This window comes from Cavia porcellus, unplaced genomic scaffold (assembly GCF_034190915.1).
Source record: "Cavia porcellus strain 051 isolate PalLab524CR breed Dunkin Hartley unplaced genomic scaffold, mCavPor4.1 scaffold_24, whole genome shotgun sequence".
Taxonomy (NCBI): domain Eukaryota; kingdom Metazoa; phylum Chordata; class Mammalia; order Rodentia; family Caviidae; genus Cavia; species Cavia porcellus.
In genome coordinates, this window is record NW_026947507.1 from 22,004,700 (window position 1) to 22,028,267 (window position 23,568).

Consider the following 23,568-nt stretch of genomic DNA (forward strand, 5'->3'; position numbering starts at 1 on the left):
TAAACCATTATATGATAGAAAATATAAATATTATTGTTAATTATAAAGTGCCTTCCCATGATTGTAGATTTACAATTATTTCTTACCAGTAAGTCATTTGAAAGATGATAAAGTCATAATCATATATATATATATATATGTTGTTGTTTTGTTCTGATTTTTGAGACAGGGTCTTGCAAGATAGTTCAGGTGGGCCTTAAACTCACTCTGTAGCCCAGGCTGGTCTTGAAATCATGGCAATCCTCTTGCCTCAGCCTCCTGAATGTTGGGATTACAGGCGTGTAGCACCAAACCCAGTCTCATAATTATACTTTTAAAATCAAATTATTTATATTTTCTTCTTCTCCCCCTATACCTTTTTAAATCCTATATTTTATAAAGTGCTTTATCCTCTTATATTTGTGTTTTTCACACATATCCAGAATGCCTATTTCTAGAGTTATGACTATATACATCCATCTGAGTACCTGTAGCCAACTAAGTACAGTCCTTCTGGGTAGATGTCTTAGAGAAAAGAAACTTTCTACAAATGTATTCTCACTTCAGTAACATTTATCTGTAGTTACCCTTTATTTTGCTACATTTTGCTAATGACATTTGAGTATGAAAAGAGGAAATTCTTTCAGAACTAGATACCCCATGATCAAACGTATGATCAGAAAAAAGGTTGACCACAGGTAGAGGAGGCAGAGTTGAGAATAACTTTATATCTTTCATGATCAAGATAATATGCTCATGGTACCGTGGTGGGCATTGCAGCAGAGCAGACTTGAGGAAAAGTTAACATTATAGAGAAAATAATGTGTAATAAGACACCTAAAATTAAGCCCCTTAATAAATAAGCAAATCACTTCCTTTTTTCCCTGCAACTCTGACAAAATGGGAATAATTATATTCAATAACCAGGAGTGGTGTAGAGTTGGTGTAAGTATCTGTCATTTTGTAATCAAAAGAAAACTTTCATATTTCATATAGGGTGTCCTACAGGTTGACTTTTAACTTCTCAATTACTTGTTGTATTTTAGAAAATAGATAACAGAGCATTTTCTTGACTACTTTGGGCAGATGAAAATATGAACATCAACTTATGTTACCGTCATCAATAAGAACCAAAAGAATATATGGACATATTTTCATCTTATAAATCAATTTAGAGAGAAATAAAGAGTTATTTTTACTCATGATTCTTAACATTTCTTTCCATTACCATTGACCCTCTTGCTTGGATCCCATGTTGAGGTAATACATGATGGCAGACGTGTATGGCAAAGCTAAACTTCTCACCCAGTGGGCAGAAAGGGAAAAAGAAAAGAAGGAAGGAATCAGACCCCACAGTCCCCACTTGGGACAGTCCTCCAATGACTTAAAACCCTCTTGAAGTTTCTACCACCTCTCAGTAGTGTCAAGCTAGACACTAAGCCTCTGACCCGTGGACATTTGGAGAACATTACAACTAGAGTGAATGTCTAGTCACCTGCCTCAAATGACCAAAATAGTAAAACAAACACTGTATATTGTTCAAAAACTCTAATTTTTTAAAAATTCTAAACCATTCTGGTTTACTACAGATTATATCTCTAGGTTAAAATTGTTGTTTTAGTCTTTTTTTCTATTAGACTAGAAAGTGGAGTAGCCAAGTATTCAACAGTATTCCTTTTGTCTACATCATAAGAGAAGCTCAGTTCTAAGCGTTGAGGTACAGCTGTGAACAAGACCTATTTTCTCTTCTCAGGGTCTACAAGGCCTAATTGAAATGTGGAGGAAACAGTGGATAAAGTTAAAAGAAGATATACCACGTGGGACATTCCAAAGCAAAGAGATAAATGTTACCATACAGGTGGATGCCACAGACAGCTCTTGGATTCACAACACTGTTAAGTACTTCAGTTTGCCATGTGTCTGACCCAGTGCAAGTACTTCACATGTAACATTTTACATGTAAACTTCATAACAATCCTAAGAGATAGATACTTGTTACCGTTTGATGCATGAAGGAATTAAGTCTTAGTGGCTTGCCCAAAATTACTTGCTATTAAAAGTGATAGATTCAGAATTTGGGCCTCTGTACATTGTATGTCACAGTAACTTCAGAGTATCACACTGAGAATGAGGAATACAGAATCATTCCAAGAATGGAGGTAGTGAGACTATAGAGAGTGATATGGAGAGAGAAATTAACCCAGAGGAGGAAGACAGCATGGTAGTTTCATGGAACAATCTCCAGAGCAGAGTGGAAGCACGGAGTTTCAGGAGACACAGAAGAAAGCGAGGATGAGTGAGTGCGGAGGTTTCCACCATACAGAACAGCCTCCTTAGGAGGTGACACTTCTGGTCAACTCCCAAGGCTCTGTCAGGGAGCCCTGGTGCTGTGAGTCTCATCATCCACCCTAATCCTTGAAGTTCCAAGTTCTGTGTATGTGCGCATGTGTTCATGTGTGTGTGTGTGTGTGCACGTGCGTGCATGTGTGTGTGGAAATAGCATTCTTCTCCCAAAATTTTTGTGTTAAGACCTTTAAAACGTGCTGGGGATTTAGCTTATTCTAGATTAAAGTTTACAAAGTTAATTTCAACACAGTAAAGCAACCTGACTAAGGTCAGTAGACAGCCAATTCTAGCTAGAACCCTTGTCTCTGCGCTTATTGCCTAAGGTCTTTTCATGCTGCCATTTGGCTATTTAATAACAAATTTAACGCTGAATATTGATTTTTTAAATTATGTTGGCACCAAAAATGAAACTGCATTTCCTAGTCTTCATCTTGGTCCCTTTTTTGCAGAGGTAATGCCAGGTTAATATCCCAAGAGCACAATTTAATGTACATTGCTCCTTTATTTCTATGAAATCAACTACTATTCGATCATTATCAAGAAAAACAGCAATCATATTGAAAGAGTGCTAATTTCATCTCCTTTTATATATTATATTGCTACATTTACTCACTTACAAAGCTGTAAGATAGATTAAGTGTAATTTATTTTCTTCCCTGACAAAATGATATCGTATATTTTTTGGATTATACACTTTGTCTCCTGTTTGGTTTATCAGAGAATGCAAAGAGTGTTTCAGGGAAAAAAAGAGAACAAAGTGAGTCCCTCAGTAGGTTGGGTAGTCCCTTATTTCATATTTTCCTTCTGATAACCTTTGACTATCAAATGAGTCACCATTTAACTCTTAGTTGCCATTCATCTTATCTGCACAAATTTCCTTCAGCAAAAAAAGGGAGTCCATCTGCCGTAAAGATACAGTTAGTTTTGAATGGAAATACAAAAAGGATATATTGTGTTCCTATAAAGCCTCTGCAAATATTGACTATGACAACGAGGAAATGGTTTGAAATAAAAAGAGCCAATGTAGATTTTAAAAATTTAAGAGCAATTTTATAAGGTCAGTGTTATTTAAAATCTGCCTCACGCACCATGTCCTCCTTGGCTCACTTTCCCCAGGAATGAAGGTCTCAGAAGGGTTTGGCCACACGCTGTGAACAAGGCTGTGTGCAGTCAGTGACTCGTGCAGCTCTGGAGCAAACGCAAGCCAGAAGGTGTGGAAAGCTCTGGAACCTGGAAACCAGGGCAGCTGCTCCTAAGGCATCCTTGGCAAACTGATTCCTAAAGTAGAAAGCCCGTGCTGACCTGTCTGCCTTCTCACCTGCTGCAGGGCAGAGAGCAGCCGCTCCAAGTTAACTACTCCAATTTAGAGCCTCAGCAAATATGGACCTTGTTCAGTCTCCAGGGCATTCTGCATCTTATGTTTTGTTGGTAATCTGCTGCAGTAAAGGCGCCGCACATATTTGTACTTTCTCAAGGGCTATCACAAAAATGGACTCTTCTTACTTCCTGTGAAGAACAAGAGAAAATCATCCTTCAAATGCCACTGGCGATCAGAGGCTATCCTCGAGGGTTAGGACAAGTTTGGGAATAGAAGCCATTACAAAATGGAGCAGTACTTTTAAAAAATGATTTCATCGTATAAATTTTTTATATGTACATGAAGTTTATACAGTTTCATATTTGAGGGGTATTTGAGAAAATAAAAGTATGCTTATATGTTTTTGAACTTTTAAAATATCATAGGATCCTGGAAGCCAGTGAACAGGCATTTGAAATAGTTAAACTTGCAGACAGACTCATTCATTACTTTTCAGAGAAGAAAATCTTTTTAGAGCTGAAACATTCAATTCCTGGTTTTAGTCCAAAGGTTCTGTTCAGTTGTTTTGAAGTTACAGGGAAAAAATGTACTTTTCCTATCGTACCCATTGACATTTTTAAACAAAAATAATTCAAAGATATTTAAACAGTACAACTTCAGATGTCTGTGGTTAATCCATTGTGGAGAAGCATCTGTAGGAGAAAATAAAACTATGAAAAAATAAACTTGGAGTTTGATCATCCTTTCAAACACTGGAATCAAACTAAAATTCTAAGTTTATGATTTATGATCAAAGTTGAGCTCATTTTAAACTACATAAATGAAAAATATAGGTTCTTGTATTATCTTTTCTAAAAACATTGAAAGGGAAAGCTTTTTAAAAACTATTGTATTTAGAAAGACAGAACAAAACAGTCACTTGCCAGTGACCTGTGCTTCATAAAGAATTAGTCTAATTCTTACAGTTCAGAATATTTCTTGGGGAAAGCTAATCTTTATTAAATTTATACAAAGTAAAATTAACATGTGATGTTTTCCCTACATTTTTCTGTTATAATTGGAACTGAAATTATCTTCTTAAATTGCCAAAAATGTATGACTTTTTTAAAGGAGAAAACTACATGAGATAAAACTTATTTATGTGCCACTGTTCTAGATGTGACAAATTTAGGAAAATGGAAAATCTATGACTGAATTCTCCAGGGAGGTACTTTATCTTTTGCAACTTTGACTTCTCTAGCTGTAAATGAAGAGTTCACAATATCTATAGAACAATGTAGGTAATGTCCAGCACATTGCACATACTTAGAAATTGTTAGTTTCCTTGGCCTTTAATTAGAAATTAAGAAACAGGTAAAATGAAACCATACCTACTAGTCAATACAAAACAAACTTATGTAATAAAATAATTTACTCTCCTAGGCATCAAAGTATTTTTCAAGGTATGATAGATATACTATGAGTGGATGTGAAAGGGAAGAGAATATAAAATATTAGATTCTTTCACATGTAGAAGAGTACTATTTCATGAAACTTTCATTTTAATTATATTTATGTTACATATATATATATATATGTATTGTTTTCTAAGTCACTACATAAAATGTTTATTTCATTAGGGTTTGCAGTTTTTTTAAATGAATTGTTTTATCTGTTCCTCCTATTCACAATGAGACATTTTGGGGAGTACACATAAAGACAGTCTTGAATCTTTGCCAGTGTTCAAAAGTTCATCACTGAATTTTCATCAACATAATACATTTTCCATATCAAAGTGAAATGCAATCTATTATTCTGGTTGTTGGAACAACTAGTAACTTTCTTGAGCACCTACTAGTTATGAGATACTATGATCACCCCATTAATCTTTAACACTCTTTATAAGGTATTATCTTTATTTTACAATGAAGAAGCCGAGGTTCAGAGATATGAACTCAAACCCAGGATCAGATTCCAGTTTGGTCTCATGCAAGCTCTTGCTTTGCACTCCTAAACTGCAAAAATATTCTTGATAGAACATAGAAGCAGAGAAATGACACTCATGAGTAAGACTTAACTGCCAGAGGTTTGCTGAGTATAGACTCAGGCAGGACTGTGCTTCACAAAGGAAACAGTACATGGGTGGTGTGTTCCTCTCACAGGGCAAATCTGGTCTATCAGTGCCTGGTTTAGTCATAACACAAGTTAGCCCTTTAAAGAGTCAGAACTGTATAAATACAGTACAGGAAGTTCAAAAAGTAATATTTTAGAAACCACATTCTTTTCCGCAGAACAGACAGCACAGAAGGTTCCATTTCCCACATTAAAACACTCTGTCTTCTCCTTGGGACACAGTGAAACATTTACTAAGAAGTCTGAACAGCCAGGAGCATGAACCCTGATTTTTTTCCCTCTGTGTTCACAAGAGCAATGGACTCAATGGCAGTCCAAGATTCTGAAATAGCCTGTTCAGATTTCTTTGCTCATGCTCAGCTAATATGAATCACTTTGACTAAGTATTCCCTTCCTTTGCAGAATGGTATTCTGACATTATTAATAGTTGGCTCAGTTGAGCTGACCACAATAAGAGCTTTCTCTAGCCTGAGATAAAGCCAACGAGCCCTTGTGAATGTCAGTATTAAGCTTGGGGATGGATTCAGATCCAAATTTTAAAATATAATAAACACTCTCCAAAGATATATTACAATGGGCCAGCTACTAAAAACAGGGCAATTGTGGAACTCCAGATGAAATCTAATCTTTGAATGTATCATCTGAGAACATGTCATAGAATACAGCGTTCTTAGGGAAATTTCCACAATACCTCCTCAAGAATGTATTTGTATATTTTTTTCTGCTTGCTTGAAGCTTACCAGCTCAAATCTGAATTAACTTATGCTTATGTGTTAAGAAACAATTTTAAAATTATCTTCTGTTTCAAAATTGCTCACTTGTAAATAGTGTGTACTCAGAAAAAGATGTTGTAAAGAGTTCAGAAAACACTGAGTCATGAAACATGCTTCTCCTGGCCAAGTGTATGGTACTAGAAAGACATTCAGAGTGGCTTGAAAATTTTACTTTAAGTGATGCCCATGGATCTTAAATGAATAATCTTTCTTATCAAAAAACCAGTGGATAGAACTCCAATCAAATTGGGCCAAACCACCATGTATTGAGAATAGAAGTAGCCTCTTCAATCACTTAGTTTGTGCCTTGTTTAAAGCAGTAATATAATGAAGAGCCTACCATTTGTCTGGAATTTTTTTAATCCAAAAATAAATGGTAATTTACTTCTCAACAGTAAACTTTTAAACCACTGACAACTTTCCTTGCACACTCTTATGTTCTTTACCACAGATTTTACATTAAAGCAGCAAGGCTATTGAACCCACGTTTTATCTCAATGAGTATAGGACAGGAATTATATCTGCATACTCATATAACTTCAGATAGCATTTTAAAAGCTGATCTCAAAATTATTTCTAAGGATTTTTCTGTTAATTTTTTAAAAAGTTTTACTTCTGTATTTTTCCGTAGTCATTTTTCAGAGGTATGTTATTCTGAGTATCTATGTAGTATTGGCTCAGTATAGAAAAATTAGAGATCACAGAAAAATAGGGATGAAACAAATTTCTACAATACTGCCACACAAGAGAAATCAGTGTTAACAATTACAATATCTATCCATTTAAAATTATCTTCAATGTATATAAGCAAGAAGTTTCACCAAAATATCACCATATTGCATATACAGCTCCAACAAACTATCAGTTACAAACAATTTTCGTTGTTATTAAAATTTTTTCAAGCTGGTAAAATGCTGTAATTTTACCTACTTGAGAGGCTGAGGCAGCAGGACTGCAAGTTAAGGCCAGTGCAGGCAACTTATCAAAACTCTCTCTGTCTCAATAAACTTACAATGTTTTTAACAACAGCGAACTGTATACTCTTGAATTGTATAATAAATTATCTTGAATCATTAAACATTAGGAATTCTTCCAGTTGTTTACATTATAAGTTATACATTGTCTTTTTCTTTGCTCCTCATATTCATTAATTTTTACAGGCAGAATTGATGTATCTTAAGAAGGTGTTGAAACTTTTCATAAGTAAGGTCATCATGTGGTATCTGCACATTCTGTGTCCATTAGTCCAATATTGGATCAAAAATACTCAGAAAACATGCACTTATAGTGAATGTGTGCAGATTTTCCTCCATGTCATTATTGCTTAAGCAATGAAATAATTACATATATCCCTAATAGTAAATATCATAAGTAATCCTGAGAAGATTTAAAGTATAAGGAAGAATTTGTAAAGTTATATGCCAATACTATGTTATTTTATACAAAGAACTTTAGTATCCATGGATTTGTTATTTTTGAGGGTCCTGGAACTAACAGCCTGCAGATACTGAGGAATGACTGTGTTACTGATTTGCACTCAGAAAAATGGGAAGGGTATCATCTCCTTCCTGTTCTATTGCTGTCTATCTCGGGGACTGTCATTGTGTTATGCAGCCTTTAAAATGGTCCTCAGTGATTCTCTTCTCTTAAGCAGTGAGCCTATTTAAGTGCAGGCTGCATGCAATCACCTGCTTCTAACAAAAAGAAGATGGCAGAAATGTTGGGCTGTTTCTTCACTTCAGTGAAGTTAAGTTAAACGAATTTCTACCTGGATACCATCCCAATCACCCTAGGGCAAGCAAGCTACCAAATTGTTGCCAGTCAAATGGAAAACCATATATGACATGACAAAGAATTAAAGTCCTTAGTCTAACAACCCAAGAGAAGTTGAAGCTTGCCAACAACCACATGAATGAGCTCGTGAGGACCCTTCTGTCTTAGTCTTGTCATGATTGTAAATTCCTGAGGAAACTTGCGCCAGAACCACTCAGCTAAATTGGGCCAAATTCTTTCATAATTTTTGCTTTGCTTATAATTATTTATCATACTACTTTTGTTTGCCAAACATTTATTTTATCCTTTCTATAATATCTGATTTTAAGATAAACAAAAGAAACATTTTAATTACATTAAGAATGGCAAGCTACATTAGTTTTCCTTTAATCTCTTAAGATCTAAGTATAATAATATAAATAACAATATCAACTAATTGGTCTTCTCAAGCACATTCGGTGAGATGATCATCCGTTTCAGTGATGTGAAATACATCACTATGGTAAAAAAGGTTTCAATGGTGTTTAGATCTATTTCCGGGCTTAAAATCTGCTTAACTAAGCTACTGGGACAAAGCCCAAGCCAATGTTTTCAGTATCGTCCCACTCGAATCCCAGGAAGAACTGACACTGGTAAGATGCCTGCAAATGGTTGAAACTAAGAGGAAGGATAGGATTTAGAAGTATTGACCATAGGAAGCAACCAGCATGGTCTCCAGTGTGCTGCTCTGCAAAGGACTCTAGAGGCTTTCTCTGCGGAGGACCTTAGCATACCTTATAGCCACCACCCACCCCACAGCTTTTGCCATGAAAGAATCTGTAGTAACTGTTGTCACAGACTGCAGCAGCTAATTTTACCAAGGACCCCACTAGTTTCTGCCGCTGAGCAAATTGACTCCCTCCACATTCTCAATGCACGTAAACTGTGTGTAATAGGTTTAAGATGCCAGATTTGAGTGAGTCGTTAAACAGCAATTGCTCACTAACAGCATCATTTTGTTCACGATTACTGATTTTCATTTGAAAGTATTTGTCTAATAGAAAGGTGAAATTTTGCTTTTAATTTATGCAATGGTCATTGAACAGTTCATTTGCTGAGAATCATCTGTCACTATTTTTTCCCTTCTTGTTCATTCCTAAGAGCTCATTATGCATAAAAGAATATGAACTCTTTATGCATTATATATTTGCAAGTCCTCAATTTTGTTTATATTTCTATAGACACTGAAACTTTTTAAGAGGCATAAAGAGATTCATTAGGTAGAGTTTGAAAATATACACTCAAAGGAACAGAGTATCTGTATACAAGAGAGATAAGCACACTACAGTTTGGAGCTGGGAACGTTCATGTTTTTGGCAGTGGAAATCTGTGAAATTTGTGTATCCATAGGAATTTATTTATTTATTTTGGTACCAGGAATTGAACTCATGACCTTGTGCTTGCCAGGCAGGAAGAGATTTATCCCAGGCCTAGAAAATTTTTGATATGTAAAAAGGATTTCAACTTGTAGAAAAATCTCTTCATGCTTTCTTTTAGGTTTCTTTTGTTGTTGTTTATACAAAGTCTTACTCCAAAGTGAGATATATATTGACTTACTTTTTCTAATCACTTTATATAACTAAAATATAAATATATAGATATTTAAATTATTAAAGTTAAGTTTTATAGCTGGACCTAGGGTTTACACTATCATAGTCCAAGCTACTCAGAAGCCTGAGACAAGAGGATCACTTGACTCCGGGAGTTTAAGACTAGCCTGGGTAACACAAAAAGGCTCCCATCTAAAAAAATTTTTTTGAATAATATCAGGTACATATGTAACTATTATTTTTTCCAATGGATTTCAGAATCGCTAGAAGTATTTATTTAATAATATTTTTCAGATTTATTTAAATTTTGCCTATATTATTATACAAAAAAATTCTTAAGAGTGGCAATTTTCAAAATATAGCCTGTGGACCTGCAAGTTCATGAGAAATATTCATGGAGTACATAAGAGAGACCAGAAATGGGGCTGGGGATCTAGCTCAGCGGCATAAACACCTGCCTTGCAACCAGGCAGTCATGAGTTCAATCCCTGGTACCGATAAAAAACGAAAAAGACCAAAAAAGAAAAGAGAGACATTTTCACAGTCATAAGAAGACACTGACATTTTAGTTTGCAATAATTGGCCCAAATCAGTGGTGGAACTGTGGATACCTGAGCACCAGTCAAAGTGCATCAGCTCCTGTGTTGACCAACTATGCATTACTCATCCCCACACTTCCACTCAATAATAAATGCTAGTTTCACTTAAGAATGGCTTTGATAAGGTGTAAAAAGTAATAATTTTATTAAACTTCAAACCTGGAGCACACATCTCTTTAATACATTGTAAACCATAATATAAAATGCAGGAAAAACATGAAGAATGATAGTTGTCCAAAGGAAAAATAAGTGTGTGAGTGTTTGCACTGAGACATTTTCTAATGAAACATCATTTTCCCTTAAACAAGGGTGAACAAACTACGCTCTTTAAGACAGAGGTATATAAAGGCATTTTCTTGAAAAATGAAGTGAAAGAAATTGTCATTTCAAGGAAAACAGAAATATTTATTTATTTATTTATTCATTCATTCATTCTTTTTACCGGTACCGGGGATCAAACTCACAACCGCCTGCTTGCAAGGCAGGTGCTTATGCCACTGAGCTAAATCCCCAGCTCCAGAAATTATTTTTTGCCAGTGACAAAATCTGAACTTTCAAAGTGAATGTCAGAATTTTGGAAACCTTGTAGCTACTGTGATAAGCTCAACAGCATTGGAGTACTTCCAGATGGTTTCAATGAAATCAGTGACAAAATTAGCAAACCTGATTGTTTAACATCATGTAATAAAATCTGTCAGTATGCAGAAAATCTGCATAACCAGATTATATTATGCATTCACATAGATTTTACAGTATCAAAGTTTATTTTTTCAGATTTTACATTGCAACTCATCTTTAAGAAACCACCACGTGGCAAGTTTTAGTGCAGTATCACACAGTCATACTAACACTTCCTCCTTTATCCTGAGGTTGATCTGCGTAAGGCCAATTGTTACATACAAGTGAACTGAAACAAAATATGGCAACAGATTGAATATAGAGGTAAATAATGAAATTCTGGCTGTGTTTAAATAAGTGTAACGGTAAAGAAATCTGAAAGCATAAAACAATCACAGTCTTATCACTAGTCTTATTTTTATTTTGAAAAATATTGTTTCTAACATAAACTATGATTTGTGTTCTTCTGTAATGAATTTGTGTTGATTACTTTTAAATAAATTAATGAATCAACATTTAAATAATTAACGAATATTAATTTCTTATATAGTAAATGTCAATATACATATAACCTGTATAAACAAGACCACTTTGGGATACAATTTTCTTTCATTTTCCATATCATGTCTGTTGCATCCTTTTAATCAGAATTTGTGTACACATGTTGAAGTCCTAAAACAATATTCTCTCCCCTTTTTCTCCAAGGTACTGATTCTCACCTCTCCTTTGAAACCAAATACTCTCTTCTCTTGGCTTCTCAGTGAAAAGAAACTGCTCTGATTTTCATTTCTCAGTGGTCCTTCAAGACCAGTCAGTAGTGATAACTGATCATTCCTCTCCTAACTTGTATATGCTTAGAGTCACTCAGATCTCAGTCCTTTTCTCTTGCATTTATCAGTTAGCTCACTATTTTTGTATCCATATAATTGCTCAACATTTATTTTTTCATGGACTTCTTTTCATACAGACACCCAGATTTTTTTCTCCTTTTTTTCATTTTGCTATAAAGATGTAAGTAAAAACAATTGCTAAAAATTAAAATGCTTCATCAATCTTTTCTGTGGATCTATGAGTGAGAATATGCATTATATAAGAGGAAAGTGAATTAGATCAAAAGTTCTGCCAATCACATTTCACCTAGGCAATTTTTATGGTTATCTAAGGGTAAATATGCAAGAGTTTAGAAAGAACAAAACCTTGTAATTTGTACAAAAAGATTTAAGCTTCTGCTAGTAAAAACTAGCTTTGTAAGTGCATTAGAACACAGTTCACTAAGGAGATCTATACTTCCCCTCAAGAAATATATAGGCTTCTATTATTTGTAGCATGAATCAAACACCCATATCAACCAAACCAAACTGTGTAGTTTATGATGAGGGCCAAATGGCTAGAGCAGTTTAACTCATTAGCTCTGGTTTATCTTATACTAAACGTTTTCTTCAAATCTTGTTTTTTATAAATAGCAATTTCTTTACTGTCTCATTTACTAGGACTCCATTTAATCAATTTTAGAGTATTGCATTGATTGTATCTACCAAATCTGGAGCCAGGATTTGTCCATCTCTGCTCACACCACTTTAAACAGCCCAATTAAAATATTTTTGAGTTCCAAGTGCTATACTTACTATAGTAGTAAATGATTTTCATCCATTGAAAAATATTTCAAAAATATAATTCCTGTTACATTCAACTGCAATTGTAATCCTAGGCAACTCTCACTTCAGTTGCAAATAAAACACATTGTAAAGCACCCAGAAAAATTATTTCTACTTAGAAACCTTTGTAGCAGTTAGATCAATGTTTTCTTTTCCTCCAGTATGATTTTTCTGTTATCTTCTTCCTCTTGCTCCTAATTCCTTTCCTCCTCTCCCTCCGCACTCTTTCTCCTTCTCCTTCTTCCTCTTCCTTCTGTTTTTCTTCTTATTCCTCTCCTCTACCATCTCCTCCATACTTCCTTCTTCCAGGGCTGGGGACTGAACTCAGGGAAGCCAAGGACTTGTGTGTGGGAGGGAAGGATCTACCACTGAGCCAACAGCATTTATAGTTTTCTAATAGCTTCATAAATATGTGTACTCTTTCCTAGATATTATTCTTATCCTAAAATGAAATTATTTGCCTTACAGAACTTGTGTTAGTGGCTCTTAATTAAATAATTAAATTAAATAATTTAAATAAATTAAATAATTTGCTGGTGCTGTTCTAAGCCAACTTGATATATTTAGAGATCAGTTAAGACAATTTTAATGATGTGGGTCAATTATATTTTTTGAAATAGTATTTAAGAGAAACTGCTCCTATGACACAAAGGAGGCTTTTATATTTCATACTATTCCCAGCAGTAGCTTTACATCTGTTTCTTCCTAAATATTTGTGTGCTTTATTCTTAATAGCTTTCTAAGGTTACGTTGCCTATTGAAAGAACACCACTAAGAATTAGTTCATTATTTTCTACCTCAGTCTGTATGAACACACAGACATTCATGAAGGCAGTTAAATGTGTACATAAAAATCTGTTTCAGCTGATTCTTCTGCAAATACGTATGTAAAATGTATGTAATGTATTCTACTGTGATCGCACTGTGTTAATTGTACTCCTACCTTTGATCTGCCTCATGCTGACACCCTTCATGAGACAGTGCTGAATTCTCTCCCCTGTTCCACTTCTCTTTGTCCTCAGAAGCTCTCTCCCCTCAAGTCTCACCTTTCCAACAAGCTCTTTCTGCTCCTCTGCCAGACACGGAAGAACTTACTGCCTGTGTGATATTAGGAAAATCCTCACCTCTTTGAACTTTGGTTTCTATATCCCTAAAATAAATTATTTTCAGCATGGGCTGCATCGTACATTAACTCAGTGCTTCAAATAAATCAATGGAAAATATTTGAAAATTTTAAAAAACTCTCCAAGTAGTGAAAGTGAATTCATGAGTCATCTATTATTTTGCATCGTTTTAATGTAATTTTTCTCTTTAGAACTGCATTTCTTTTGGGGTATCTTCTGTCTGAGACAGCATTGTTTTGTCATTGCCTTCAAAAAGCATAGTTTTACTGAATTGTTCAATAAGGCAGCAAAAATCAGCAGTGGATTTGAGGATCCGTACATTTGCACATGAGAAACTGATAGCAGACCACCAACTTACTCCACATTGTGGCCAAACAGCTCTCAGATGGAAACAATGACTTTTAGTCATTAACAGCCCGATTAAACAGAAACCATTGACCTGAAGGTGAAAGGCTTCATTCCCCACCCCCTCAGCCTGGGCCTGGACTAACTTACCAGTGTGCTTTGCTAAATTACTTCACTCATTAATAGAATGCCAAACTTAACTGCAGCATGTGTGTCACACACACACACACACACACACACACACACACACGTCTACCACCAGAGCAGCCTTTGTATTTCAATTGTCCATTTTCCAGCATTTTTTGGAGAAAAACCTAAAGGATTTCATGGCTTTGCTTAAACCACACATATCACCTAGGGAAATACCTGGAACACTGAAAGGATGTTTAAAAAGATCACAGGAGATTATATTATAAAATAACATTTATACTACACACATATACCAACACGGTCCTAAAATGATTAGGACCATGTTTCGGGTTTCAGAGGGAGGCATTTCTGGCAGGAATGAGTTATTGCAGCACTAAGAGCTATGTGGTTGCTGAAAGACTACCAGCCCATGATAGGTTTGTGAACTGATAGGGTCTTTTTACCCTCTCTCCAGATGAGTGCTATCGAAAACATAGTGAGAACCTTAGTACGTTGCTACGTAGCACCTAGGGGAATATATTCATGTGAAGTGATTATCTCTGATGTTTCTGGACAATCTACAGATACTTCACATTTTCCTAATAATACTAACCTTCCTTTTGATACGATGTTTTTAGAAGAACAGCTTGCATTTATAATCAGCACAATTTATCACCTATCCCCAAAATACCCTGCCGTTGAAATGCCTGACATATATATTGGGTGTCATGGATTTAGCAAAAATTGAATTATAAATTGCCCTGCCAGTTTTTGCCTCTGGTAATAATGAAAAAGTAAGCTAAAAAATGTTCCCTTGAAGGATTTACTTCTAAAACGACTATGAAGAAAGGAACAACAGCGTAGGTTGCCAAAATATTATCTCTCCGAGCATAGATTATTTGGTAACTAAGAAAATATTACAATAGAATTACGATAGTGCAAAATTTACTTCTATGAAAAGTAGTGGTAATAATAATATATTTTAAACACTTAAAAAATTTAGTGTTTTACAGTTTCAGGATATGCTAAGCCAAATTTAATTTCTTGTAAAATTCTTTTTAGAAATTGTAATAATTTTATTCTGGTCTATTGGAGTTATTTCTCTAATGAACACACAAAATGTGTGTATTCCTTAGCACCATGCAATTTATTTGAACTTCATATGCCTATGAACAATATCATATGAGTTTCTTATTAACTGCTCACTTACAAAATTAGAAATGTAAAACTTTATTTAAAAATTAAATTTTATGCCTTCTCTTAAATTTAATAAAATAAAAATATCAAGTTATAGCTAACCTATGTTTTCTCTTTATTGGAAATAGAACTGCTGAATCAAAAGCTAAAACTTTTGAAGTTACTCGTTGATACTTCCAAATAGTTTTTATACAGATTATATCTGTCACTTTCCATTTACCAATAGCTAACTGGCTGCCAGGCTCAGAAAGACTTATCAAGTTTAAGTTTTTAGGATTTTGTCCTCTCAATAGATAAAACATGATATTTTATTTTCAATTGAAATATGTTAATAGTTTTTCATCATATTTTTACTGGTTGTTAGATACTTTTTTTGGATTGTCTGCTATTAATTTATTGAGATCACTACTTTATTTAAATCTATTTCTAGTTGAATAGATCTTGCAATAAATTTTTTCTCTCAGTAATATCTTACAATGGATGGTACCATTGATTATTTGTGTTATTTTACCCTATATATTTATGATCTTTTAAGTACACAGCTTTAATGTTCTTAAAGATATTGTCAATAAGTGTTTTTTGTACTTTTGAATTTGTAATAAATATGTAGTATAATCTTTCCAAATCTTAGTCATTGTTGGATTTATTTCAGTCACATTCATCTGGAGAGAAAGATCTCTTAAGTTCAGTGATAGCTTGTAACCAGTAACACTTTCTAAAGTTTGCTTCTTTTAAACTCAGAGTTAAGTAAACTTTTTTCTTCATGAAGTACCAACACTCAGATATTTTGTGATAGCAACTGAAAATAGACCAAACACTGATGTTCAACAAATGATGGTCAGTACTGCTAATTCCATTACCTCAATTTCTACTATATTAATACTCTTATTTCTATTTACACCTGAAGTTTTACTTTCCTTGAAATGTTATTCACTTGGTTATTTTAATAAAAAAAACTTGCAAATTTGCAAGAAACTATTTTTTATTTGTATACAGTATTTTCTTCCCAATCTCACTTTATCTATACAAAATCCCTGTGGAATAAACATGAAGGGTTTTCTTGCCTCGGTTTAACAGATACAGGCCCTGAGTTTCAGAGATGATGAACACAGAAACCAGAGTTCTTATTTTTGAAACTTAATTTAGTCCTATATTCATAACTACTTCTTCTGTATTGAAGATGTTCCTTGCATCCTGGCAGATTCAAAGGAAGCGGGGCCCTCTCTTTCTGCTCTTAGTACCCCCTCTTGCATTTTTGTAATCCTACTCCAACAATGCCATATAAGTTGGAATAATATATATTCTTCTCATGTTGGGCAGCAAAATGATTGGAGATTCAAAAGCTATTAAGGGAGATGTTAGTCACTAATGTTAATGGATAAATAGAGATAGCTAGTGCTATGAAATCCAAATACCTTTTGATAACTAGTTCCTCCCCCAAGTTTGGAGAGTGTCTCCATATTTCATTACACTCAAGTTTACCAGTATAAACATCCTTGACATGTCTCCAAACCAGGAAGTTCATATCTTTACCATGAGGTTCCCAGTACAATGCTGAGTAGCAATTTCAAATTGCTGAAATCGTTACCTTAATTGGAAATTAAGCAAAATAAAGAATCAGATTTCTTGACTATATTTCTGAGACTTAAAACTCCATCCTTAGTTGTAGAAATGAGCTGAGCTATGCAGCACACAGAAGCCCGACTCTGTTCTTCTAATGTCATCATGGCCCCTTGATCTCCCATTAGGTGATATTTCACTCTGGAGAATTATGAATTGGGTATTTAAAGTAACATCTCAAAGACAGAGCAAATCATAAATCTGCTAACTCTTTTCTTCTGGGTTTATGTGTGGCAGGACAGACAAGGAATTCAGACCTACATAATAAAAGTATCTTTGCTAATGCTGGATTTGCTGCCACTGGAATTACTATCCTAAATAAATGCTGTTTTAAAAAATCTCCTGGGCTTCATTTTATTCTGGCTGACTTCCTGGCTTTCTAATAGCGCTACAAGTCAAGACCTAAAAGGAAGAATAGAGCCAAAAAAGAAGGAAGATGCATGTCACATAGACATAACACAGATCAGCTAAACCCACCTTCACTTAACAAACACTAGATAGTGACGGCAGAAAGTAGAATAAACTCAGACAATTCCCAACACTCACATAGCGATCACATATTCAGTGTATATGTTTGTGCTATTTAATTACTTGCTTAAACTTTAAATCTGCAAGCAAATAATATGAGTTTGCTTTGATTTTAACAAATATAATCTGAAGTGAACCTGAGGTCTAAGGATAAGACACAGAAATGTAGGTATGCCTTTCCTCTTCCCTTTGAGTAGTCTGAGCTCTACTAAGACCAAGAATTTTAAATAAACTTTACCTAGGATTTCCTAATAACACACTAGAAAATAAAATTGACCCAAATACAGCAAAACAGAATACTGAACTTAACAGAAAAGAATACCACAACTCCTATGAAAACTTAATAGTTTCTTTTCATTTGCTGTTTATGATGGTAAATGATCACATTCTAATGGTCAAATACCATACAGCAGAAAGACTTCTGTTGCTTCCATTTTTGAAGCTAGAGTTCTTATCCCTAACTTTTAGAATTGGTCCAAATGTGCTTACTTGGTTGATTAGGCACTGTATTATTCTAGGAAGATGATCTTTTAAATGCAGGAAAAGCAAAGTTAATTCTGTTTACCTTGTATCTTATGATTTGGTAAAATATATGTAGAGTCTCACACATAGAGATTGATATTGAATAAAGATATTGATATCTTCAGAAGTAATATGCAATGTAAAAACGTAAAATAAAGCTATCAGATGGGGATCTTTTCTTAAATCTATAAGCAGATGGGGCTGGAAGCATCAATTTTGAGCCAGTCTTCAGAAATTCTAATATTCGCTTGGTTCCACCACCTTTCCTCTCATTTCACACCTTAACTCTTTCTCTCTTACCACTAAAAGGCACAATTCTCCTGAGCCTGGTCTGTATGCTCACCTTCCTCAGTGTTCTCAAATATGTCTGATCCTAAGAAGCAACTTGGGTGCATATTAAAACACTGCTTGCTACGTCTCAACCCCATAGATTCTTATTTAGTAGGTCTGAGGTAAAGCTGAAGATTACATATTTTAAATAATTGCCCTGCATCTCTATATCCCACCAGCTTGCAAAACATTACACTAAGCCATGTTATCCATTCCCTCTGCTTTCAGAAACCTTGCATTGTTGCTCCAACTTGTGCAGCTTTTGAACTTCCTGGGATGACGACAGTGAAGGGCAGAGAGAAAGTAAATAAAGACAAGGCACAAAAAGCTGGGATCAGGTGGAGCTCTTTCTCCAGATGGAGGAAGGGAACTGCTCAACCACGGTAGGGGTGTTTATTTATACATTTAGCGAGATAATGATACCTGACACCCCTTTGCCTAGTAATCCATTGGTTGGAATGTTGTGGGGCTTGGTGTTCTCTGAGCGAGAGCTGCTTGTTCAATGTGGCTCACCCGAGGAGGTGTTTGTTCTCTGAAAGGCCTTGCTCAAGCTCCACACATGTGACAGATCTCCAGCTTCAGTGGCTCATAGCACTTTGTTCTGGGGTTGTCAAATTTTTAAGGTCCAATTCTGACATCTCTATATATTTGACATCATTAGTTAGTGGTAGGGATTCTGAATTTAAGGTTTTGAAATTTAATCTTTTGGGGCTGGGGATTTAGCTCAGTGGCATAAGCACCTGCCTTGCAAGCAGGCGGTCATGAGTTCGATCTCCAGTACAGATAAAAAAAAAAAATTGAATCTCTTGATCAGCTACCCCATATTTACCATCTTTTGACTTCGTTTTCCCTACAAATGTCACTAAAAACCACCTTAGTTAGTTAAAATTCTTGCAGCAGTTATGGTATTTCTTTCATGCTTAACTCTTACCTCCAAACTTTACCAAGACCTGTGACTCAGACCACAGTGTACTGCATCCATCCAGTCACATCTTTTATATTTTCACTGCCACTGACCCTGGAAATAAACCAAAAATTTATGGCTTGACTACTGTGATGGCCTATAATTTTTTCTAATAACTGAGTGAATTTAAATATAATACAGATCACTCTTTGCTCAAAAATCTTTTTTAAAAAAGAACAAAATAAAAGATGGATAATCAAAAGTATGGAAATAGATCTTTCTCAGTTGAGAAGGAGGTCATCAGATGGATGGAGCAAGGATGGAGGGGACACATAGGGGATGAAAAATGGAATTAAAATGTGTTATGCACACGGGCCAGCTCCACACAAGAAATGTAAACACATGCTGCAAACACAGTAATAAAGATTTTTAAAATTTTTTTAATGAAATATCTTAGTGTTTAGGATAAATTTCAGTTCTTCCCCAATCTTGTGTGTGGCCACCTATTTACATCTTCAGCCACACCTGGTACTACTTTCCTAGTTACTATCCCCCTGGCTGCTCCTGTCTGGCCAGTTCCTAGTCACTGCCCAGCTCTTACTGGTCATTGCCATAGAAGAGTCTTCCTTGACCCCCTGGCTCCATCCCTGCAACTAAATCAGTGACTCTTAAGGACCCTGGTACATTTTGTCCCTTTGTGGCGCTTGTATTTTAATTTCTTTGGCAGGGACAAACATTTTTAATGCCCGTCTATCCCACTAAACCATGCCACTGTGAGAGGAGGGATCACTTCTGCTTTACTATTTTTCTCAGGGCTTTGTAGGTTTGCTTTATACTATGCTTTTTGAATGAATGCATGATATAGACACTGAGAAATAATCCCAATTAAAAGGAGTTAAAGTTCAATGTGAAAACTATTATTACCAAAGACATTTGATACATTTGTGAATGAGAAAAATATTTTTAATTAAGTTTTACATAACAAAAACCTTTTCATTTGGGCATTATATTGATACTAACTGCTGATTCCAAGAGAAGCTATAATATTTAACTATTTTTAAATTTATAAATTAATAGAAATACCTAAATCACATATGAAAAAGTATGATTTTGAATCGTATCCCTAACTATTTCAGATGCATAGTTGATCTTAACATCAATAACATTTTTTGGGGGGGTACTGGGGATCAAACTCACAACTTGCACATGCCAGACAGGCACTTGTGCTGCTGAGCTAAATCCCCAGCAAAATTTTTTTGAATGCACAAAAACAGTCCAAACAAGGATCTGAGGCTCTAAGCTCTTTGCTTATGCACAAACGAATAAGCCAGGGTAAGAAAAAGCCAAGAGCACAAAATTTACCTACAAATATTTTGCTTGCAGAGGTGAAAGCTGATTGTGGACAATTCCATAAGGATTCTTGCATGAAATGTTGAATTTGTCAAAAATATATCATTCTTTAGTGAGCCTTAGAAAAGAAAATTTCAAATACTTAAACATATAAATGATTTAAAAAATTATATCAACAGAATTCTCTAAGAACACTCCATGTCTTCATATTTTTACTAAAACACTATCAGAAATACTTTTAAAAGATTCCATGAAAAGGTAAAAATCTAAGTGTTCAAACTCTGCAGAGTATTCAGGATGAACTCCAGGTCTGTAGCAATCTTAATCACACAATATTTGTGGCCAACCCACACCTAGTGGGAAAAGGAACCAAAACATACCAATTTTTACCAGATACCAGTAAATATGGTCCATTTTCATTTGAGATCCTCCTCACACTCTCAAAGGAAAACATTGTCCAGCTTTTCATTGCCTTGAAAGCATAAGATCCTGCATAAAAATGTCAGCTACAGATTTCTAAGCAAATGTTTCCTTTTACAATATGGCACACATCATAATTTCTTTGCCCTGCTTCTCCCTGAAAAAGAGGGGGAGTGGAACCCACTAACTAGCAGCCAAGCTTTCTACTGTTAAAAATGCAGTAAAAAGAAATGAAATACAGCTGCAACAAAACAAGGTGTCCAGAGCAAAGGTCCTGCCCTGAATTTATCATTTGTTTATATTTCCTCCTGTCTTTTAAAATTTCTCTAGGTGCATCCTCTTTGCAAAGAATTAGAAGTCAGTAAAATCACTGTGAAAGTATTCTGTTTAAATAAACTAAAAGTAATTTGTCCCATAACAGAAAACACTGGTTAAATTTTACTGTGTTCACATTATCTCATGACTAGTACATGTAAGTCGCAAGGTTTTCACTCAGTTTGACTTTTTACTGGAGAAAATCTCCAACAAACAAAGAATTCTTAAAAGTGAATCTGTTCCTCCATAGGCTTATCTGTGCCTACTTTTTTCCTTCTCTTCATGTAATTATCTAGTCTCACCCTGAGCTACAATTTGTCAAGTTTCAGTACAAGGTTTTTCTAAAAATGTTATAAGCGTTTGAAATTTGACTTTTCTAAAAGTGTTCAAATCCTTAATCAAGTAGCATGAGTAACATCACTGCAAAGAACAATCTGTCTTTCAGTTAACTCCAAGAGCCACAAGGAAACTGTTTCATCTCTAGTCTGTTCCTTTTTCCTCACATTGACTGAAAAACAAAACTTATCTTAACATAATATTAGCACGCTTCCCTTGCATGATAGTGGCAAATTTCAGATAAGTGTGGATAATTGTTTTGTTCCAGGGAGACCTCACTAACCCAACAGATCATACAGAGGGGTATTCTTTCATCAACTAGTAACATTTACAGCTCTTCAGTTTACCTCAGTTGTAATGCTAAGAAATTAGAAAGTTGAGCTAGGGACTTAGCTCAGTGGCATAAGCATCTGCTGGACAAGCATGAGGTTACGAGTTTGATCCCTGGTACCAAAAAAAAAAAAAAAAAAAAAAAAAAAAAATTAGAAAGTGTTGCTTCCGTCCTTACCACTAACTAGCCAGCAATAAGATACTCTCAATTAATTAACAACTTTAACTGATGCCTATGAGTTGCAAAATACATAGTAGACAAAAACCACTAAATAATAGTGTTATATATTCCTTCTTCTTCTTCTTTATAAAACATGTTTGCATGATTTCTCATATGACCTCTGTATTTTTCTCCTACTAAGCAGAAACTGGGCCTGAGAGATTGCTTGGTGGCAGAATGCTTGCTTAGCATGCACAAAGGTGTAAGTTCAATTCTTAACACATGCACCCAGCAGAAGTTAGTGCATAATCGACTTGCACTAACAAAAAAAAAAAAAAAAAAAAAAATAAAGAGATAACACAACTACGGTTTTTAAAAAGTAGAAGTTTGGAATACTTTTATTATTGCATTTTTATTAGTCATGTTAATATTACATGATGATGGAGATTATTTGGGTAAGTCAGTATATGCATTTTTTTCTTTTAGATTTTTGAGAGAGGGTCTCACTACGTAGCCCAGGCTGACCCTGAACTCATGACAGTCCTCCTGTCTCAGCCTCCCTGAGTACAATACATGCTTTAATATCAATTATCTTATCCCGCACCCTCCCCCACACCCCATATGTGTGGTTGTTCTCTTCCCTATCTCCAGAAATCTACTTCTTTGTATTCTGCATACCCAAGAATGAAATCTAACAGGTTATATGCAAAGCTACGCCACTGCATTTCCACTTTCTGGAGAACTTTTAACTTTAAGCTAAAAGTGAAGTTTTCAAAGCAGCTCTATATGCTCGCTCAGTCCTATAGAGATGTGGAGGACAGCTAACAGCAAGAAATAGTGTGTTGAAAGATATATTTAGGGCTGGAGATTTAGCTCAGATGTTTAAGCGTTTGCATGGTAAGTGCAAGGTGGTGAATTCAATCCTGGTACAAAAAAAAGGAAATAGAAAGATCTAGATGAAATATATGAGAATTCAAATCCAGACAACAGACACTAGAATGCACAGCAGAGGGGTCAGAGATCTGGAAAATACTTAGGAAGTAAAGCAACAGGACTACATAGGTCCTCTGATGCCAGGTGGAGATGGATGGAGGTTACACTGATGAATTAAAAAAAATAAAAAATAAATAACTGCTTTTAGGAAAACATTTTCCAAACTAAATGAACTGATAGACAATGCTTGAATAATTAGGCTA

At 35.0% G+C, this 23,568-nt stretch overlaps 1 long non-coding RNA gene across 1 annotated transcript; it reads right to left on the reverse strand.

The window, feature by feature from the left end:
* Positions 1 to 2,429: 2,429 nt before the first annotated feature.
* Positions 2,430 to 22,339, reverse strand: LOC134472677 (uncharacterized). Its single transcript, XR_010042593.1, has 3 exons — positions 20,824 to 22,339; positions 19,489 to 19,575; positions 2,430 to 3,831 (listed from the first exon to the last, which is right to left on the reverse strand). It is a non-coding gene; the product is annotated as an uncharacterized LOC134472677 (long non-coding RNA).
* Positions 22,340 to 23,568: the final 1,229 nt, after the last annotated feature.